General features: G+C 29.1%; 1 protein-coding gene across 1 annotated transcript in view; it reads right to left on the reverse strand.

Annotated features, from left to right (window-relative positions):
• LOC129942677 (RYamide receptor) overlaps positions 1–19120 on the reverse strand; it is a 99212-nt gene extending 80092 nt beyond the window's left edge. The window contains exon 1 of the mRNA XM_056051719.1: positions 18760–19120. The gene's annotated coding sequence lies outside the window, so the exon portion shown is untranslated. The remainder of the gene's footprint in view (positions 1–18759) is intronic.
• Positions 19121–20533: the final 1413 nt, after the last annotated feature.

Here is a 20533-nt window from a genome sequence, read left to right on the forward strand (position 1 = left end):
GATTACTATGCACGGAAGGATATAATTAATTTGCATTGTACCGCTAAAATAATGTTTGTGTAGCTATTTAAAAAAAAAAACGAGGCTGGGATGCGACCCACACTGATAACTTCCCATCCCGTCTGTCGATTTGTCTTGCATAAAAGTTTGTAGATTTCCGTGTTTTGTTAAAAATGTTGTCAGTTGAATTATTCTTAAACATTTTTAATTACCAACAATATGTTGCATGTAATAAAATAGTTTGATTTCACAATCTACATATTTTTGTTAACGAGATTTTTAGTCGAAAACCAATTTTTAATAATTTAAGCAGCATTTCTTAAAAGATTTTATTTCTTATATAAACAAATACAAATTGGATGAATGAAATTAATTTGAAGTCAATATCTTCTATCTAAATATCGAGCACCGAACATACATTTTTGCCAAATTTGCGTACTATTTTTTTTAGATTTAATTTTTTTATAAAAAACGGACTGTTTGCTTTTATAAGAAATTCTTAAATTACTTTCAAGCCTATATCTCAAAGTTTTGAAAAGATATTTAAGTCGAAAATCAATTTTTACAAACTTTTGTTATTTTTTTTTAGGTTTTTAATTTTTTGAAAAAAAAACTGTCTATTCGATTTTTTCAAAATCTTACTGAATGTTAACAGCAATATTTCTTAAAATATAAAATTAGTTAAAGTAAATATCTTAGAGTTTTGAAAAGATATTTGAGTCGGAAATCAAAGTTTACCAACTTTTAGTAATGGTTTTGTTAAGAAACTGCTAATTAGATTTTTCTCAAAATTTTATCGGATGTTGAAAACAATATCTTTTATGAGATAAATTAGTTGGAAGCCATAATCTCAAAGTTTTAAAAAGATATTTAAATCCAAAGTCGATTTTTAACAACTGTTGGTGATATTTTTGTAGGTTTTATTTTTTATAAAGAAACTGTCAAATCGATTTTTTCAAAATTTTACCGTTTTTCTCGTTGCGAAAAATTGTTTTGGAGATAAAATCATTTTTTGTTCGTAAGATTTTCGAGGTAACAAATATTTTGTTTTTCAGTTTTTTTGATTTATAAAAATACAGTTAATTGGAATTTTTTCAAAAAATATATTTGCTTGGTATCACGTTACAATATATAATTTAAAATTTAATTCAAGTCTCTAGTGTTATTAGTTCGTGAGATATTTAGGCTTAACCAAAATGTTGTTAACCACATACGTAATTTTTTTGAGAGTCCTTTCTGCATCTTTCTGCCCTATTATCCTGTATAACACAATTTATTTGAAGTCGACATCTCTACTGGTTCTTGAGCTATGGATACGGTGACCATCCGTTAATTTTTTTTAATGAACAGGTCATTATTTGAAGAAAATATTCATTATGAAATTTTTGTGTCGGAAAACATAAAATGTTCATTATTTTAGAAATTGCTCATTATTTATTCATTATCTTATGACTTTTTTCTTTACTGAAAGCCTAAGCATTAAAACCATTAAATGTTTAATGAAAACGTACCCATCATAATTCGTAAAATATTTTTCTGGGAACACTTCCTACTCTCCCAATTACAAAAATCAGATCATATTTAAATCCTTACATACAGGGACATTTAAACTAACACTCTTACACTTGCGCAAAGGATGACTTTCACCACTGGAAATAATTTTTACCATTGAGATTTACTGACCATGACAATGGTAAAAATAACTTTCAGTGAATGTAAATGAAACTCATCCTTTTTGCATTTGGACTAGGTATGACATTTTCCAAAAGAATTTTTGAGAGTGCACTCTGACTGTTGGAATTATTGCATTGGTGAAAAAACCTTCACTCCAAAAATAAATGAAGAGCAAGGATTACACTCTTTCCTGGGCAAAGTAAAGTTAAGTTGAATGTATATTATATAATGACACTGATGTTTTCGAAGAGTTTTCATGTGTAAAAAATTATGTTTGTTCAAAAAAACTATTGAATGGAAGGAGAGCCAAATAAGTGCTGGAGATAGGTGGTTTGAAATTTTAAAGTTTGTCAATAAAAAAATACTAAAGTATGAAAACGTTTCAAAAATCGTGGGGATTTGTTTATGCCATCCTGGGTATAATGCCCCTACAGAGAGAGTATTCTCAATTTTAAATAATGTATGCACAAACGAAAAAAAATATGAAAATTGAAACAATCAGGTCTTTTTTAATTTGCAAATGCAGTTATGAATTAAATTGCATCAAATTTAAGAATTATTTAAAGTTAAAGCCAGAATTAATTAAAAAAAATATTCTTACAAAAAGCACTTATTTAAACAATATTAATATATTGTAATTCGATGTCAAAGTTGATTGACTAGCAAACATGATAGAATAGCGTTTAAGGTTTTATTTACTTTTTGTTTGTTAATAAGTTAAAGATTGAAAGAATCTGTCCCATAGCTATGGACAACGAATAAAGCTCCACGGACGTACGGACATACGAAAAATTCAAAAAGTATGCAATCGATGAATGAAGTTTAAGTTTTCTTTTAAATATTAGTTTAGAATTTTCAGAAGAACTTCATTTGTATGATTAGCAAAAATTGTTGATTGATTTAATTTTTTTAAATTTTACCGAAGGCTTAGAACAATATTTTTTGTCAATGTTAAATGTTAAAGCCAATTTTCCTTATTTGCTAAGCTTAAAAGATGATTTACCTAATTTAATACGATTTTAATTTTAAAGATTTCTTAACAAATTGTTAAAGTTAAAATCAAGGAATTTCAACTTTTGTTAATCAACAGTTGAGAATTCCAATTTATAGGTCAGTTTAAGCGTATTTGCTATGTTTGTTTCCATTAACTGTAATTTTTAACGTGTTTAAAAAGCAATTAGCAATTTACTAGTTAGCAAAACGAAAAGCAGGGTTTTCAAATATTTTGTTATGCAAAATATTTAACAAATTGTTAAACCCTAAACAACAGGTTTTTAATTTCATTCGATCTCAAGATTTATATACGAAAATAAACAATTCTATTAATTCTTTATTTGTATTATTTTATAATTTATTTTTTATAAGAAAACAGTACTTTGAGTTAACAAAAAAAGTGTTAACAAACATTTAAAATAATATTTTCTGGGTATTAGGAAAAATGACTTTGTAGTAAATATTTGTATTTGTACTCAAGTAGTCAATATGACAACCACGGTAGTCAATATAACTACTGACATAGTCAATAGGACAACTGCGGTATTCAATATGACTATTTTTTTTGGAAAACAAAATCTAATTTGACTACGGGATATTTAATATATAAATTTTCTATACTGACTATAGTATTTTTTTTAAATATGGCTGTCGTATTGACCATTTTGGTACTCAATGACAATTTGGCCAAATTTCAAGTTTACTATCGGTATTTTGACAAAGTAAAATAAGGCCAAACTATTTTGAAAAATAACAACAGCTTTGGTTGACTGTATCAAAAGTCTTTTTAAAAGTAAAATAAAACCATTATTCACTTTGGTTAAGTGGAATAAGGCCAACATTTGGAAATTGGCTTTATTGCACATCAAAAATGTGAAATAAGACCAATTCTCGAAATTTGAAAACGTTGTTATTTATTGAATTAGTGATGGTATTTTTTTTTTGTTTTCGTTAGAAATTATGTAGATAGCTTAGCCAGTATAAATTAAACAAAGGTTTACTTAGTGTAATCATAGCATATGTAGCAATAAGTTCATCAAATTTCAACCTGACTGAAAGTTAAGGCAGAATGCGATTAGCTAGTTTGCGAATCGCTTTTTCATAAAAAGAATTGCTCATAGAGTCATAGATGATATGTCAATTCCTTTTAAGAAAAGCAGTGTTCATGAAATCTCCTTTATGTTAAACCGGCTTGGTTTGGCCCTAGATTCCTTGCATGACAGTCCTGCCCAATAATTATCACGCTACTAGTGTACATGTGTGGGCTTATCACTATTTTAACAACAACACAAAAAAGAATAAATAAAAGGTAATCACAGAAGGCAGTATATTTTTTTTTAACAGGCAATATTATTCTAGGTAGTATTCACACACTCAAGGGAATTTACACATTGTATTAACCAAAACAGCAATAATACCAAGGAAAGTTTTATTGTCCTATTTATATCATTAGAGCTTTATTTGAACTTGTTTGATACCATCTTTAGTATTCCAGACGGAGTACTTAGATTACAATAATAAAACAAAACTTAGTTAAAGCCTTACACATCCTCAAGAGTCTTAGAGTTTTTAGCAATAAATTTAAAAGTCGGTTTCATGGGACATATGTAAATGCCTATGTACACTCTCTATAAACTTCTACAATGTAAAAATTACGCACGCGACGAATCTTAAAGTCTAAGGGTAAATTGTTTTATATTTTCCACGTTTACTTGCCCGTGTCAGTATTTTATTTAAAATTTTGTTCATCAAAGTTGTTACCAACAACGTCATTATTGTTGCTATTTCTGGCGTTGAAATTTGTATTTCTCTAACAACCTCCAGAATGTTAGTGGGAAACTAAAAACTAATAAAATGATTTTATTTTGTTTCTTTAGGAATTTTAAATGATAACTTTCAGGGATGGAGGGGACCTACAGTTTGAATCCGAATCCGAATGGCTGATTTGAGATAGCATTTTTCATAACAAGAATTACTCTTATATTACGCAAGAGGAATACACATACGAGTAACTATATGGAGAACGAAAAATAGTTATGTGAAATTAAGCTTAGTAAAAATAAAGCCAATTTTCAGCAGTTGGTCTTATGACATTTAATCAAATATCAAAGAAGATCAAATTGATTTTATTTCATTTTCTGTAAATTTGTTTTACACAAAGTATTTGAAAGGGGAACAATCTGCAACCTCTTGCTTGAGCACATACCATAGAATTTCGGGAATATATAGGTTGCATGTACTGACAGTTTTATTTATATGTGGGTGATATCTCTTTGACAAAATTAAGGTCAATTTGGTTTATTTCACTTTGTTAAAATGTAATAGATCTACAACTGGAAATTAACTTTATTTCCATAGTCTTAGTTTACTTTGCCTTATTTCAACGCACCTTATTCATGACAAAGCTAACCAGTTTCCAAAGGGTCAATAACCGGAGCTAATTATTAGTTGATTCAGATTTTTATAATCTCCCGAGAAATTTTCATTACAATTGAGTTCGCCAATATGAACAACATTAATTCAAAACCACTTTTTGTCACGCGACTTAAATGATTCGCATGATCATTCTGTTAGAAAACATATTTTTCAGCTCCAATTTCCTTGGAGTATGATAACATTAATTTTGTATTAACATTATGTTGTTCCATAAAATCGGATATATGCAAGCAGGCAATAGCCATGTTTTTGAGATGTGTCTTTTCCCATGTTGTCGTTTTTTAATCTGCTTTATTTAATTCAGTTTTATTAATTGAAACACCGACCAGCGAAGTGGGCGGATAAAAAGCTAGTTTTGAGGAATTACCCTTGCCTTTTATCGAATACTGTATTTCTATACAAATATTTCGACAGGAGATCTTACAATATCTTGAATTCATTTTGTATGGACTCTTTCAATAATAGAAAGTAGTTCTTGTGATACTTAAGTTGGTTCAATTAGTATACTTTGCTATCATGTATTGTTGTTGACAAAGTTTTAGTCTCTCAAAATCGGTTTATTGATAAACTAGAACACGGTTGAGTTTAACTGTCAAACAGTCTTACTTACTGAAGAGTGTATACATTTTTAACTTATACAAAAGGTACAATTTTTAACAGAATTTTATTTGGATTATAAACGTGCAAACTTTGATGCAATCAATAACTTTTTTTTGTCAATTCCTTGGGACAATAACTTGATTACATTAATTTAAACCTTGATCATGCGTTTGAAAAATTCGCAATGTATCTTCATGAAACTTTTCCTAAAAAATAGATAAACCCAATTTAAACCCACCCTGGTTTAACAAAAGTTTATCTAATCTAATAGAAAAAACAAAGTGTATAAAGCTTATAAAACAACAAAATATAATCTGGCCCTTAAGCAGAAATACATTCAGTGCCACCTTGAATATGACTGTCTCAATAGCTTTCTTTTTAATATTTGTATTCTCTCTGCTGAGTCAAAAATTAAAAATGCGGAAAATGGAAATTAATAAATATTTAAAAAAAAGTCTTAAGGGATTCCAAACTGTGTGAAGTACTCCAATTGTGTATCTAGTGATATAAACGTTATATACGATCTATTTGCCGATTATTTTAAATCTGTTTATTTGTCTTCTGCTCTTTGTGAACCCTTTGATTTTTCGGCATCTTATGCTATTGATGTTGGAAGTATAGACTTAACTGTTTCTGATGTTTTTGCAGCTCTAGATAGTCTTGATAAAAGTGATGGGCCAGATAACACAGCCACTGTTGCACTTAAAAACTGCGCTGTTTCTTTGGCATTACCACTCAGCTTGATTTTCAATCAGTCTTTAAAAAGTGGCCAGTTTTTGGAATGTTGGAAGATCTCCTATATTTAGGTGTGGCTCGAAGCAAAATGTGACCAATTATAGACCTATATTTTAAAAAAATTCAAAATGCTTGTCTGTAAAAAAATAACTTTTTTTGTTAATGATTTTATATCTAAATACCAACATGGTTTTGTTCCTGGAAGATCTACTGCTACAAACCTTTCATTGCTATGCGATTCTGTACTTTTCGGGTTGGAAAATGGTTTACAGACTGCTAATATCTTTACAGCTTTTGATAGAGTTAATCATTGTATACTAATTTTTAAGCTTTCAAAACTTGGTTTCCATTCTAATTTCATAAAATGGATTTCTTCCTTTTTAAAAAATCAGGTTCAATTTGTAAAATTGGGAAAGTTTAAATCCAAAAGTATTGATGGAACTTCAGGTGTTCCGCAAGGAAGTCATATTGGCCCCTTGTTATTTGCTTTTTATAAATGACATTCCGGTAAATTTTAATTATTCGAAGTATCTTATGCATGGCGATGATGTCAAGATTTTCCAGCGCATAAAATCTTCTACAGACTGTCTGTATCTCCAAGAGGATATCCAAAAACTGTCCGAATGGTGTGTATCTAACAAGTTGTTCCTGAATGTTGCCAAATTTCAGAGCCATACATTCCGTAGAAAAAAAAACACCTATCATATTTGATTATACTATCAACAATACGAGCTTAAATAGGGTAATGGATGGGTTTTTAGACAAAACTCTAGAGATTTTTCCGATCCCTACACCCTCAAATCATTATATATTGCACTTGTTAGATCGGTACTGGAATATTGAAGCATAGTTAGGAACCCCTATTATATCACCTATTCTTCTAGAATAGAAAAAATAAAAAGCTTTTTACTAGGTATGCTTTATAAAAATTAAATTGGAATATAAAAGTACCATCTTATCCATCTAGATGCCTGCTTATTAACATTCAAACGCTTGAAGTAAGGAGAAAATATTTTTCAATAATGTTTGTAAAAGATTTATTGAGTAATCGTATCAAATATTCTTTTTTGTTAGAACAAATAATTTTTTTACTTTCCATCAAGGACTCTCCGCTCTAATTTTCATATGCGAGAGACTTTTCATAGAAGAAATTATAGTACAAACCAACCGTTTCAAAAAAAAATGTTATGTCTGCATTGTTATCGCAATCTGTTTTGTAATTAAGATTTATGTATTGCTATCATTATTATTTTTGTACATATATACACACATATGTATATGTATTTAGATTAATTATTATATTAACTTTTTAAAGTAGGCTGTAAGAGTTGTACTCTGTTGGATCAAATTAACTAAACTAACCCATTTCATCACCAAGTTTTTAAGCATTAGAACTCTGATTTAGATCTCAGTTGAAGATAGAACTTCGGTTTACTAGACCCTAAAATTTGGGTGTTTTAAGAGCAACAACTAAATATTTTTGGAAAATACATAAACATGGATGGTTTGGCAAAAAATAATAAATAGGACTTTCAAAATGTTAAATGTTATGAACAAATTTCTAAACATAAGCATTTCAATTAATTAATCTAGTACCCATGGCATGATGGTAAGCGCGTTGGACTGTTATGCCAGAAGTCTTGTGTTCAATCCATGCCTGTGCCATTTATAGTTTTTTAGCGGGTACTGCGCCTCTTGCGAGGAATTGACAAATTCTCCAAGAGTTATTCTTGTCATTAAAATTGCATTCTCAAATAACCCTTTCGGATTCCACTTTAAACTGTAGGTCCCCTCCACTGAGAGTTGTAAGACATAAGGCCCTAGTCTTAAACGGACTGTTGCACCCCCCCCCCTAATTTCTTACTTTAAGCTTTTTACTTTTCGTGCGCTTTATTTTACCTGTACATATTTATTACATCAAAGGGTGGGAGGACATTATAGACATTAGCGTTTATAATGACCACTAGTATTGAACCTGATAAAAGCTATTTAAATTATATCGAGAAATAACATACAATCTAAAATAATCAATATTACCAGACACGACTTTACTATATTAATGTTTAGATGAATCTGTTTATAGAAGACAATGTGCCCTTTTTAACATTATGTGCACCTGAATATTTAAAAATACTAAATTTTTCTATTATTGTTGCGTTTTTCGATTACTAGATCAAGTTTTTATTTTATTTTAGAATTTGTGTTCAGTTCATATACATTTATCTTTATCACAAACTCTTAGATATACCCAAATAGTTTCTGTTCTCTTTGAAACATTCAAAAATATAACCTGCGCAACAAGTCAAAATCTTGATTTTCAAATTCTAGAAGTACGTTCCTGATTCCATTCCAATATTTTTTTTGCAAAAATGTATAAAATGGCATTTTTGAAATCTTCAAGTTAATCTTCTAAAATTCAGCCCAAATTAGTGGACCCAATCAAGCGACGAGAAGTGTACATTCATCAATAAGAACATATGTACCTTCGTTCATCCATTTCTCATATCACCTTGTACATACAAAATTACTTCACACCTTTTAAACACCCACATTCTAGATGGCTTCGATATTAATGACATCAAGGCAAATGGAGCATTTTTGAAATGTTTACATAAAAACAGCAGAAAAATGGGGTTCATCATTAGCTGCTGGTGTTGTTGTTAATTATTTTACTCTTGATTTATTAATAACTTTGGTTAAAGGGCAGATATATTATATGAACAATTAACAATCGTCTTCTCTTAGACTGGATGAGCTTGCTGTAAAGAAACTTATCATGGTTCAATTTTTAATGTTTTAAAACTTTATTTGTAAATATGTATGTATGTACATACGAGTGTGTACTGTACATGGCTTAACTATAGGAACTATTTTTATGGCACGTTATGAGAACGTGGTACCATGTTTCGGTATAGGGAATTAATTATTAGAGGTGACATTTACCGTCAAGTATTTCCTTTTTAAGTCAAATTTAAAATTGTAAAAAAACAAGCTGGGATGCCAGCGACACTGATAACTTCCCATTAGTACAAACATAAAAACTTACATCAGATATTTTTTCTAATATGCCCAATTTTCAAAAAATATACATAGAACACAAAACTGTAGTTTAAATTCTGTCGAGATATTCGAGACTTTAAAGCAATTTAGAAGTAGTAGTTTGATTTTAATTTTCTGTAAAAAATAAACTGTAAATTCACGTCTTTCTGCAGTTTTCCATTTTTTGTAAACAAACAAAATGAATTGGATCTTTCTAAAAAATTCACCAAATTTTTAAATTAATTTAAATCACTTTGAAGTCAAAATCATGTGAGGTGAAAATCAAACCTTAGAAGTTTTTTATGTTTATGTATATTTTTTGTAAAAACAAAATTGTGACCTTGAAACTTAAACAATTTTTAATTTGACAAATCGGGCCGATTAAAATAACTTAACTTAACTATCACTTAAAATAAAATATTTTCCCCCTTTTTTGGCGAATAAAAACGTGTTAATAATTGGAAATTTCAATGCCAGAATAGCTTATTTGAAACACTAAAACTGCTTTAAACAAATCAAAGCAATCAAAGAAAATCATACAAAACCTGCAATCACAATGGTACGAATTCATTAGATCTTTTTCAGATATAAGGCTGTACAATTTTGAAAGGAATTGCTAATAAGGATTCTTAATGACACTACCTTTCTTAGAGGTCAAGGTAATCGGTTACAGACTACTGCGTGAGAAACTCAAACTGCCAGAGTCTTAAAAAGTATTATTATATATATTATTTGGAAAAATAAAAGCTGATAGACTTGATCAAATAAAAAAAATAATTGTGGTCAGATTCGTGTTAATTCTTCAACTTGCATAGGAGTGTCTGTTGTTGATCTATCAGTACTCGTATACACGGCAAGCCTTTAAAGTTTGACTTAAAATTTTTCTATTCAAAGCCACAGACCCTGGATAAAATTTTGGATTTTTGATTACCTAAAAACTAAAATTTGTAAAGGAAAAATTAAAAGGCACCCGGAAACGATGGTATTTCCCATGAATTTTTCAAAAATACGAATAATGTTTTTCACATACGCATTTCTAGTTATTTTTCAACACAATATTTTCCAGAGATGACGTTCCATCACTGTTCAAAAGGTCGAACAACGTTGAAAAACATAATCAATCAAGTTGTTGGCTGATTAGTGCCTTCCCAAAAAATTGTGTTAAATGAGTTGAGGGATGAGGATTGGTGGTTATGAGAATCGCTTGTGATGAAATTGTTTCGATTGATGCAATTAATCCAAATTTCGTTAAGGATAAACAAAGGCATGGAAAGCATGTTCGAAAAAAGTTTATATCAAGAGTTCGGAATTCGAAGATAAGAATTATTTACTCGCAGATAAATAGCAACTTGTTGCAGAAGAGTAGTTATAAAGAAATATTCCTAATTTTCAAAACAGGATGTGTAATGAAGCCTTTATAAAAGCCCATATAATTTAAGTTCTGTCTGTTATATTATTTGCCTTAGGGCAAAAATTACTGTTTTCAATTTCTAAGTATGGGCCAAATTTTCACTGCTTTGTGTATGCAGTAAAGATTTGCTTGAACGAAATTTTTACATGAATGTTACTGATAAAAGAATGTATGAAAAAGCGTTTAGTACATTTTGGTAACTGAGCTGATTTTTGATAATTGTGTCCTTGGAACACATTTAGGCAACAAATATAAAATTTTAATATTAAATTTTGATGCTTAATATTTTTGCAATCATTCTTGATTTTAATTAAAAAAAATTAATATTCACTTTTACGATTTTTGAGGCCATTTTCTGCAGCTGTCAGAAACAAGAACAATTAAACAAACAATACATTTCGATAAAAAATATCAAATTATTTTATTTCTACATAGGTTATGTATTTAGAATGTGGATAAGATACAAATCTTAATTTATCTTTCAGCTTAATGAAACACAATAGATATGTCAATAAAATAGTCAAGATGAATTGCTTTCTCAGCGACAGGGGTAGCTGACATCTGCAGGGAATCTTTATTATACAAAAAATACATCAAATATAGTATAATAGCACTTGTATGACAACTAACAACATTGATAGCAAACAATTGTATTAGGTTTTACATCAAATACAATCTCAACTTTAAACAAAATTAAACTGAACTTCGTTTTGAAGTACAATAATTTATAATTGTAGCTATAGCTACCTTCAAATTATGGCATAAAATAGAATCCCGATTTGATTCGCTTTCAAAATCACTGACGAAGTCTATTGTGTCTCAATTTAAAGTTGAACTCAAAGCTTCTAGTGAGACTTTTTAACATTGCGAATCAACAACATGGATAGAGCTTTTGTCACACAAATTGTAAAAATTGAAAACTCAATAAATTAGATTTAACATATATCTTTGCGAACTAAGAACACTGAATGTAATTTTGATTTTGAGACAAAAATTAAATCACTCGATATCACAATTTAAATGAAAGAATAAATGCTTTCAATCATTCATTGTTGACAATGGTTAGCAGAGTTGACGCATTGGAGAAACAAGTATGCAGACTGGCCTCGCACAAAGAATAACTCACGTTTGTTAAGGCACAGCTGCTTAAAAAAGACAACACTCTGGTAAAAGTTTAAGTTGGTTCACTCGCAAGTAATAATACTTTACTTCTGAAGATTTCCAAAGACTCCAGAACTATTTCATTAAATGATCCCGGTTTTGCTCGAAATAAGTTTGTACATATAAACTTAAACTTAACCAAAGACAACTATACAATCTTCCGAGTACCAGTAGTATACGTTCGGCAAATTAATGATGAAAATAAAAACGTATCTGTATCAGTGGAATTAACTTTCTTTAGTTTTTTTGATTTATGATGGTTGATACCAACAATTTAATATTCCCGCACTTGATACCTTTGGTTATTATTATGTTGTTACTGCGTCTGCGTTCAATTGAACAATAAGACGAAGGATAAATTAAGATTTGTATTTTATCTTAACTCTGAATATACTAATTATATATTTGGACCCGTATTTATAAAGAAAACATAGTTAAAATTAATTATTTCAGATCCCGTGTTAAGGTAAACTACACAACGGAATACAAATATTCCGTACTCCAATGGAACGGCAGGCAACTGCCTTTAGTTTGAGTTCGGAAAATTCTTATTCCAAGCTGTAGTTTTCCTAAACACTGGAGCTAACTAACTAACATTATGTTTATTTTCTTTACAAATACCTTGGATGATGTTTATTTAAAAAATATTTATTACAATGTAATAAAACTAGTTCCATGATATTTTTTATAGACGCAAGTGAAAATATCTTTAAAATGCACCATATTTTATATGCATATATATCATATGCATATATATCATAAGACACCCTTAAACCTTCAATATATTTATGACTACTTTTAACTTTAAATTCTTGTTTGACAAGTGTTATGAAATTTTTGAAATGACTAAACCTAAAATATACCATTTTTGGGACTCAAACAATTCATATTCAATTCAAATATTTTTACTCCATATGATAGAAAATTCCCAGTTTTTATCAAATTTATGGGCATTTTTTGAAAGTTTTTACCTTTTATAGAAATAAATTAGATTAGATAGATTAGAAATAAAAATTTTAAAGTGCATGAAATAATTTAAAATTCTGTAACCTTCATCTATTCCCGAAACATATCAATCAAGCATCAATTTTTACTAAATTTGTGTCGTTTTTTTTTATGTTCTTATTTTTAATAAAAAAATCGTCTTTTGAATGTAACTTAAAATTTTAATGGTAGTTGAAAACAATATTTTAAATGAAATAAAATTAGTTTTAAGGCAATATCTCTGATTTTTGAAATGATATTCTATTCAAAAATCAATTTGTACCATCTTTTAATTTTTTTTTTTGTTTTTGTAAAAACAACCGTTACTTTGGTTTTCTGAAAATTTAACCAGAGGTCATTAACGTTATTCTTCGTTCGCAAAAATTATTCTGGAGGCATTATCATTTCTTATTTGTAAAGTATTCAAGGTTACATATTTTTGTCAGTTTTTTATTTAAAAATTAAAACTTTAATTGTTTTTTTTTTTGCTTAAATTATACTTTTTTGGTATCACATCGAATTATTTAATACAAAATTTAATTAAGGATCTAGCGCTTCGTCAGATATAACGAAGTGTTGAGTTTTCTTTTAAATTGCTGTAATCAAAAAAACACCCACTCAATTCTTTTGAAACGCCTTTCTGCATCTTCCGATGTTTTTCTAAAAAAAACTTTTATTCTGTGAAACTTCGAAAACTAAAAAAAATTAATTCAAAAGAATCGGTCCGATTACAATAAACAATTGAAAACTTTACTAGATATGAGAAAAATTCATATACTCACTCCTAAAATCATACCTCTCTGCAATATGTTGCAGTTATAAAACTCACATTGAAGTTCGTTCTTTCTACTTTTACCATTTTTTTTTGTATTCTCCGTTTAATCAACAACAAAATGTCTCTATATTTATAGGACTAAATAATTTCTATACATTTATTTCGAACAATTTTCAAAACAGTCACCCAATAAAGAAATTAAGAACATGTCAAACGTTTTATAATTGTAGTTATTTTTTATTTAAATTATTTCGTAGTATTTGTGTAAATTCAAACTCTTTATCACAGCTCGAAACACAGTTTCAGATAATATGCTACTAAGTAAAATGTTATGAACTTAGGATTTGGGAGTTCAAAACGACGCTAAATTTTAATTTTTGGCATCGGACCTGACAGGATCACGAAAATGTTTTATGAAGATAGAAAGCGAATATTGAAACATTGTGAAGTAAGAATATTCTCCGAGCTTCATGTTCCTAGTTATAGGTTGTTTACTTCAAATATTATTAAAAGTTGATAGAATTTTTTTTCGACTCAAATATCTTCTTTGAATTGAGAAAATTGAATCGCCAATTTTTTTTTTACAAAAAAATAACGTCATAAAAAAACATTGCTTACATTTGGCAAACAATTATTTTCGACGCAAATATCTTTTCAAAATTTAAACAAAAAAAAGAGGCTGATATGCGACCCACACTGATAACTTCCCACCCCGTCTGTCGATTTGTCTTTCTTTAAAGTTTGTAGGTTTTCGTAATGGGTTAAAAAAGTTTTAAGTTGAAGTATTCTTAAAAATTTTTAATTACCAACAATATTTTTAAGTGAAGAAATAGTTTAGTTTGAAAATCTAGTTTTGTCAAATAGATTTTTAGTCGAAAACAAATTTTTTCCAATTTAAGTAGCATTTCTTAAATTTTTACAAATTGGATGAATGAAATTTATTTGAGAGATATCAAGAACCAAACATTAATTTTTACCAAATTTTCGTACTATTTCTTGTAGATTTTATTTCTTTATGAAAAAACGGACTGTCGGATTTTTATAAAAAAAACTACTGAATATATTTATTGTGAAATAAAAAAAGGTTCAGGACAATATTTTTAATTTTTGAAAAGCTATTTGAGTCAAAACATTTACCAACATTTACTTTTAAGTTTCACACCCGAAGGACAATAATGTGAATCTAGAAATCAGTATAAAATGCTGAGGGTACTGTGGTCAGCGAAATAATTTAATGGATTATAAGTGGCAGACATAAGATAATTTATGAAAATTAGGAAGAGAAACCGAGCCCTGGGGGACACCAGCATTTATATTATGAAATTCAGACTGGAAACCATCCAACTTGTATTGAAGGGTTGGGAAAGTAATTTCTAATCCAAAGAAGAAGAGATTCATCAATACCAAAAGCACGAATTTTCGATAAGAGGGCTTGGTGCCAAACTCTATCAAATGCTTTTGAAATATTAAGTGCAATAATCTTACTTTCTTAAAAACGATGTAAAGATTTGTTCTACTGTTTGGTGAAATAAACCATGAGATGACCAGTGGACCTATTGCTACTAAAGAAATACTGTAGGTCATTAAAAAAGCTTCCGTTCTTTAAGATATTTCTTGAGCTTATAATTAATCAGCGTTTCCATGACGTTGGAAAGAGGGACGTGAGTGATATTGGACGATAGTTAGAGGGAGAGGAGGATTCCCCTTTTTTAGGATCAGGCTGGACAAATGCTATTTTGCATCCACTCGGAAATAGACCTGTAGAATAGGAAAGATGGAAAAGTTTACGCAGTGGTTTTGCCAGCGTTGGAGAACACCTCTTCAGAACAATTGGGGAGATACTATCCGGGCCAGCGGATTTGTGTGTTAAGGTCTTTCAGTACTCTTGCAACTGAACGAGTGCGATAGAAGATTCGTCACATAGAGTCATTTACGATATCAAGAACAGGAGGACTCATGACACTTTCCGGTAGCGTCGAATTAATAGCAAACTGTGGTTCAAGCAAATTGGGTTTATCAATCGAGCTTACATAGGGAGTGTCACTGTGAATGAGCGTTGGAACCGAGGATGACGTGATGTTTCTTACGTTTTTTACAAATGACCAGAAATTTGTACTACCTTTGGGACATTGTAGTATTATTTACCTTAATTTCTGATCATTCAAAAATTTGGTTCTTCGAATATGACAATCACAGGTCTTTTTAGCTTGTTTGAGCTTATTACAGTTTTCCTCAGTCGGGTTGGTTTTATAACAACGGAAACTTACATCTCTGAACATAATAACCTCTTTACAGCTCGAGTAAAAACATGAGTTTTTTTTGGGTTTGATAAATTTCACCCTATTCTCATTCCATTCCACAAAGAATTAAATTTATAACGATATCTGCGCTGGAATCCATGTCACTATCGAGGAAGCATAGTGACCAGTTATGATTGTTTGTGTTTTAATATTTTGGCTTAAGATTTTCCTATGTACTTAAGCCTTGCGTTATCTATTTTGAGGTAGTAAAAGTTAGTACCTTACCTTCATATATATATTTTTCTTTCATAAACATTGTATTGATAATATTATATAGAATTATTTCATTAAATTAATATTTTTGAATGCACTTTCTATTTAAAAAAAAAGAAAAATAATAATAAAACCTTATCCTGTCCAAATTCTTTCTCTTTATTTCAGAAAAAAATTTGTAAAAAAAAAATAATTTGAAATGAATTGTTTTTCTATGATTTTAATTTTGGAAATACGTTTAAGGTCATAACAATTTTATAACAAAACTATTATTTGAAGACTTTAAATTACTAAAAAGTCTATAAAATTATTGTTTATGCAACTGACCCCTCCAACTTTATGGCAACAACAACGACGACAACGCTAAGATCCGCCATTTAAGTGGAATCAGTTTGACTAGGGGTGATATTTTGTGCTCCAACTAGGTTTTACCCCTACCGAAAAATAAATCGGCTTCAATTGACAAAGTTGACTTGGTTTTAATTTTGGTATTGGCGTTGACTCGAGATGAACGAATATTTATTTTTTTGTTTTATGATTTACAGGCACTCAAGGGGTTATTAGTAGCATTTATATGATATATCTAAACGCAGTGCAAGCGATAGGAAAATAGGGTAGGATTTAAGAGGAGATACCAGTGCACATTGGTCTTCAGACAGGGTTGGCCAAAGCATTCCGCATTCTGTACTGTGTTTTTATTGTTATTAAGGAAGACCGAACGAAGAACCTAGATCGAATCGAAATAAAATTTTAATCTAAGTATTAACCGAGTTATAACACGCAGAGATATTGGTTGATAAATTAATGGACTAAAACAAATTCATACTAAATCGTCACAATAAATGGTATTCTTCTTCTAAATAAAATAAGTTATAAATCAAAATGCAACTACTCTGATTTAAAAGCGGAAAAATAGGTTAGGATGCAACTCACAGTAATAATTTCCCATTCAGTCAATTTGTCTAAAACTTTAACAAATACTCATAACAATATTTTGTGTCACATAAGTAATTTGAAGTCAATATGTTTCTTTGTTCTCTTAGTACTTGTGTCGAAAACCATTTTTATCAGTTTTTTGTTGTTTTTGTATATCTTCGTGTTTTCTTAAAAAAAATTGTCAGTTGAATTTTTCTAAGGAATTAACTAAAAATTACCAACGTACAAACCTGTACATGCATGCACAGACATCTCTCTAAGAATCTTTTATTTATACTCTACGGACCTTGAACCGTCGAGAAATATCAAAATTTTCAATTCGACTAATTGGACCAATTACAATAACTTCCTATGGAAGTTAAAAATCTAAACAATTAGAAACGAAAAAGCACTGAATAAGGATTAACTTCACACTGGTGAAACGTCAACCACTATTAATAGAATTTTGAATTTCAACTACATATATAGGACTTATTTCTCATCTCTGATTTTAGAATAAAAAACCCTAAAATTAAAATAAGGACTTCTTCCATATGAATTTACATTTGTATGGAATATATTATGTTTATATCATTATTGTATTGCAAGGAGTTATAATATAATAATAGGGCCCCAAACTGTAGATCCACCCTTTCCACCAATGACATTACTCCGACGTGCATACTTCCAAATCCGTTTATATGAATCTATGTTATGCAATTGGAGTTTTAAAGACTTTATTAAGAGCATTCTCATATACAAAATATTTTAAAAATAAAGTACAACTGTTCTCAACTAGGTAAGTATATCGAGAAGAAAAAAGTGGATGTATTTTGTATAAAAGAATTATTTCCGTAAATAAAAGTTTCAACGGCTATGTAAATAATTAACACTTATACCAAGATGACGATGAATTTATTAACTAAGATTAGAGAAAAATCTTAGACCAAATTCTTTAACAGTTGGCGTTTTTCTTTTTTGGGAAAATCTTTAAGCTCTCTGATATAATCCTCAGCAAGCTAATCAAAATTTGAGCTATCTCCGATATATACCCATACATTTATATGAGCTAAAAAAAACACAGAAATTCCAAATATTTTAGGTTTGCAAAATATTGTATGAGGGATCTATACACTGGAAAACTTAAGTTAAGTTCTAACCAAAGTCCTTGAAATCCACTAGAAAGTGTTGTGTTTATATTATTATAACTATTATCCATGTTTTATGTAGGCATATATAATTTAAATACTATTAAATAGTGTCAAATAACCTAATGCATTACCTTTGTAATTCCTTAATACAAAAATCAAGATCACATTAATAGATTATAAAACCTAAGCTTTAGAAAATTTCTCATTCAATATGAATACAATTATTTCTAGAAATCTGAAAAGTATTGCATGCTTCGTTTAGTGAATACTAAATGAAAATCAAGCTATGGAAATATAAAAAATTGAAGCTTGTATAAAAATAAAGTATTGTTATATGACATCTATGACATGTATGACGATTAAAATACTTACAAGTAACTATGAGAGCTTCATACAATTTTTAGAGGGTGCTAAATTAATGATTGAATTATTGCACTTTTTTTTTAATTTTCATATATGGAATAAAATGAAACACTTTTGCGATCGTGGTGTTATTATTATGAAGAAGGACTTGAAGTAATAATTAGGCTAATTGCAACCACACGATTCAGAATGGGTTTGTGAGAATTAACACTTTGTAAGTAGAATAATAAACCACGCAACAAAGTTTTAAAATTCAATGTTATGTTCAAAAACACGAGATGCACAAAAACTAGTCACGAACACTTAGAGTAGAACAGACTGTTGGGAGGAAAATATACCGACTGCTGTGATCCCGCGGAAATACTGCCGGTCCAATGATAAACTTTAGACTAAACAGTAAGATTTTTAAAAGCTCTTTGTGCTAAAAGCCTTTAAGACAATAGTGATTGGGGATATTCAATGCGCAGGAGTTCTAAAACTTGCCTCAAAATAAGGATGGCAAGAAAATTCTGTGAATGAAATCAGCTGGTGTAATGGCACGTGATGTTTTTGTTTTGGTTATTATCAATATTGTATTTTGCAGTGGAAAGAAATGTGCGATTAACGTAGAAATATAAAGGTGTAAGATATCGTTAGGACTGAATACATTTTTTGTTTATATCTTTGTTACCGTTAATGTAACGGTTATACAAAATTTATAATTGAAAGAAAGGGTAGATACATATATATAATAAGAATACAGAATTGATACATTTTACTAAATAAAAGTGGTCTTTAATGTTTTTTGCAAAGCATCCCAAGATTCTTTATTCGCCCTATTTAAGAACTGAAATAGCAGAAGTGTTAAAAATTGTGCTAGACAGGACTGAAAAGAAAGAAAGAAAGCAAATAATATACTTATGGGTTGGGTTCGATATCCCGGTTATTAAATTCATGTTTCTTAAAATCGTGTTTTTATTATTCCGATTTTGCAATCAAAACTAGTTGTTTCATTTTTAAAAATCACGCGATTTTTCAAAACTAAACAACTAGTTTTGATAGCAAAATCAAAATTAAAACAAAGTTAAAATGAGATATTTCTATCTATTTTCATTTTATTGCAAATTTTAACAAATACAACATATAAAAATATAAAAATATAAAGTATTGTTTTAAAACAAACTCAAATCAATTAACAAAATCAACGATAGCGGCAAAACCTTTATCGAGAGGTAGATTTGCTGTAGGATGCATATTGTTTATGCAAGATTTAATATTGTAAACAAAAATGAATGATTATTTACATTACAAAAAAAATACGATATTATTATATATAAGTCAAATAATTTAACATAAAAACATTACATTCATATTTAGTTTAATGCGCTTCTCTTCAATGTGGAATATGTAAATCTTTCGCCTTTAAAAAAAAAAACGGGATTGTCCGGATTTGACGGGATTGTTTAATGATTTTGGGATTTTGAATAAGCGGGATTTCAAAAAATCGATATTTTAGAAGACCGGATTTTAAAACTTTTTTTCAGGATTTAAAAAAACGGGATTTTAAAAAGCGTGATTCCGATACGCTCCCTATACTTATTGTTATGAGTTTTTTAGGTTAAAAATTATTAGGTAACAAGCTAATACCACATTATTAATAACATTATTCTATACGATTGTTTTTGTTCACCAATAAACAAAAGTTTATTGCTTTTTTAATATAACTGTTTTTACTACAGACGTTTGTCGTAGGTTTAAAACGGTGTATTTTTACAAAAATTATATATTTTGTTCTTGGTACCAT

This window comes from Eupeodes corollae, chromosome 1, assembly GCF_945859685.1.
Source record: "Eupeodes corollae chromosome 1, idEupCoro1.1, whole genome shotgun sequence".
In the NCBI taxonomy this organism is placed as follows: Eukaryota; Metazoa; Arthropoda; class Insecta; order Diptera; family Syrphidae; genus Eupeodes; species Eupeodes corollae.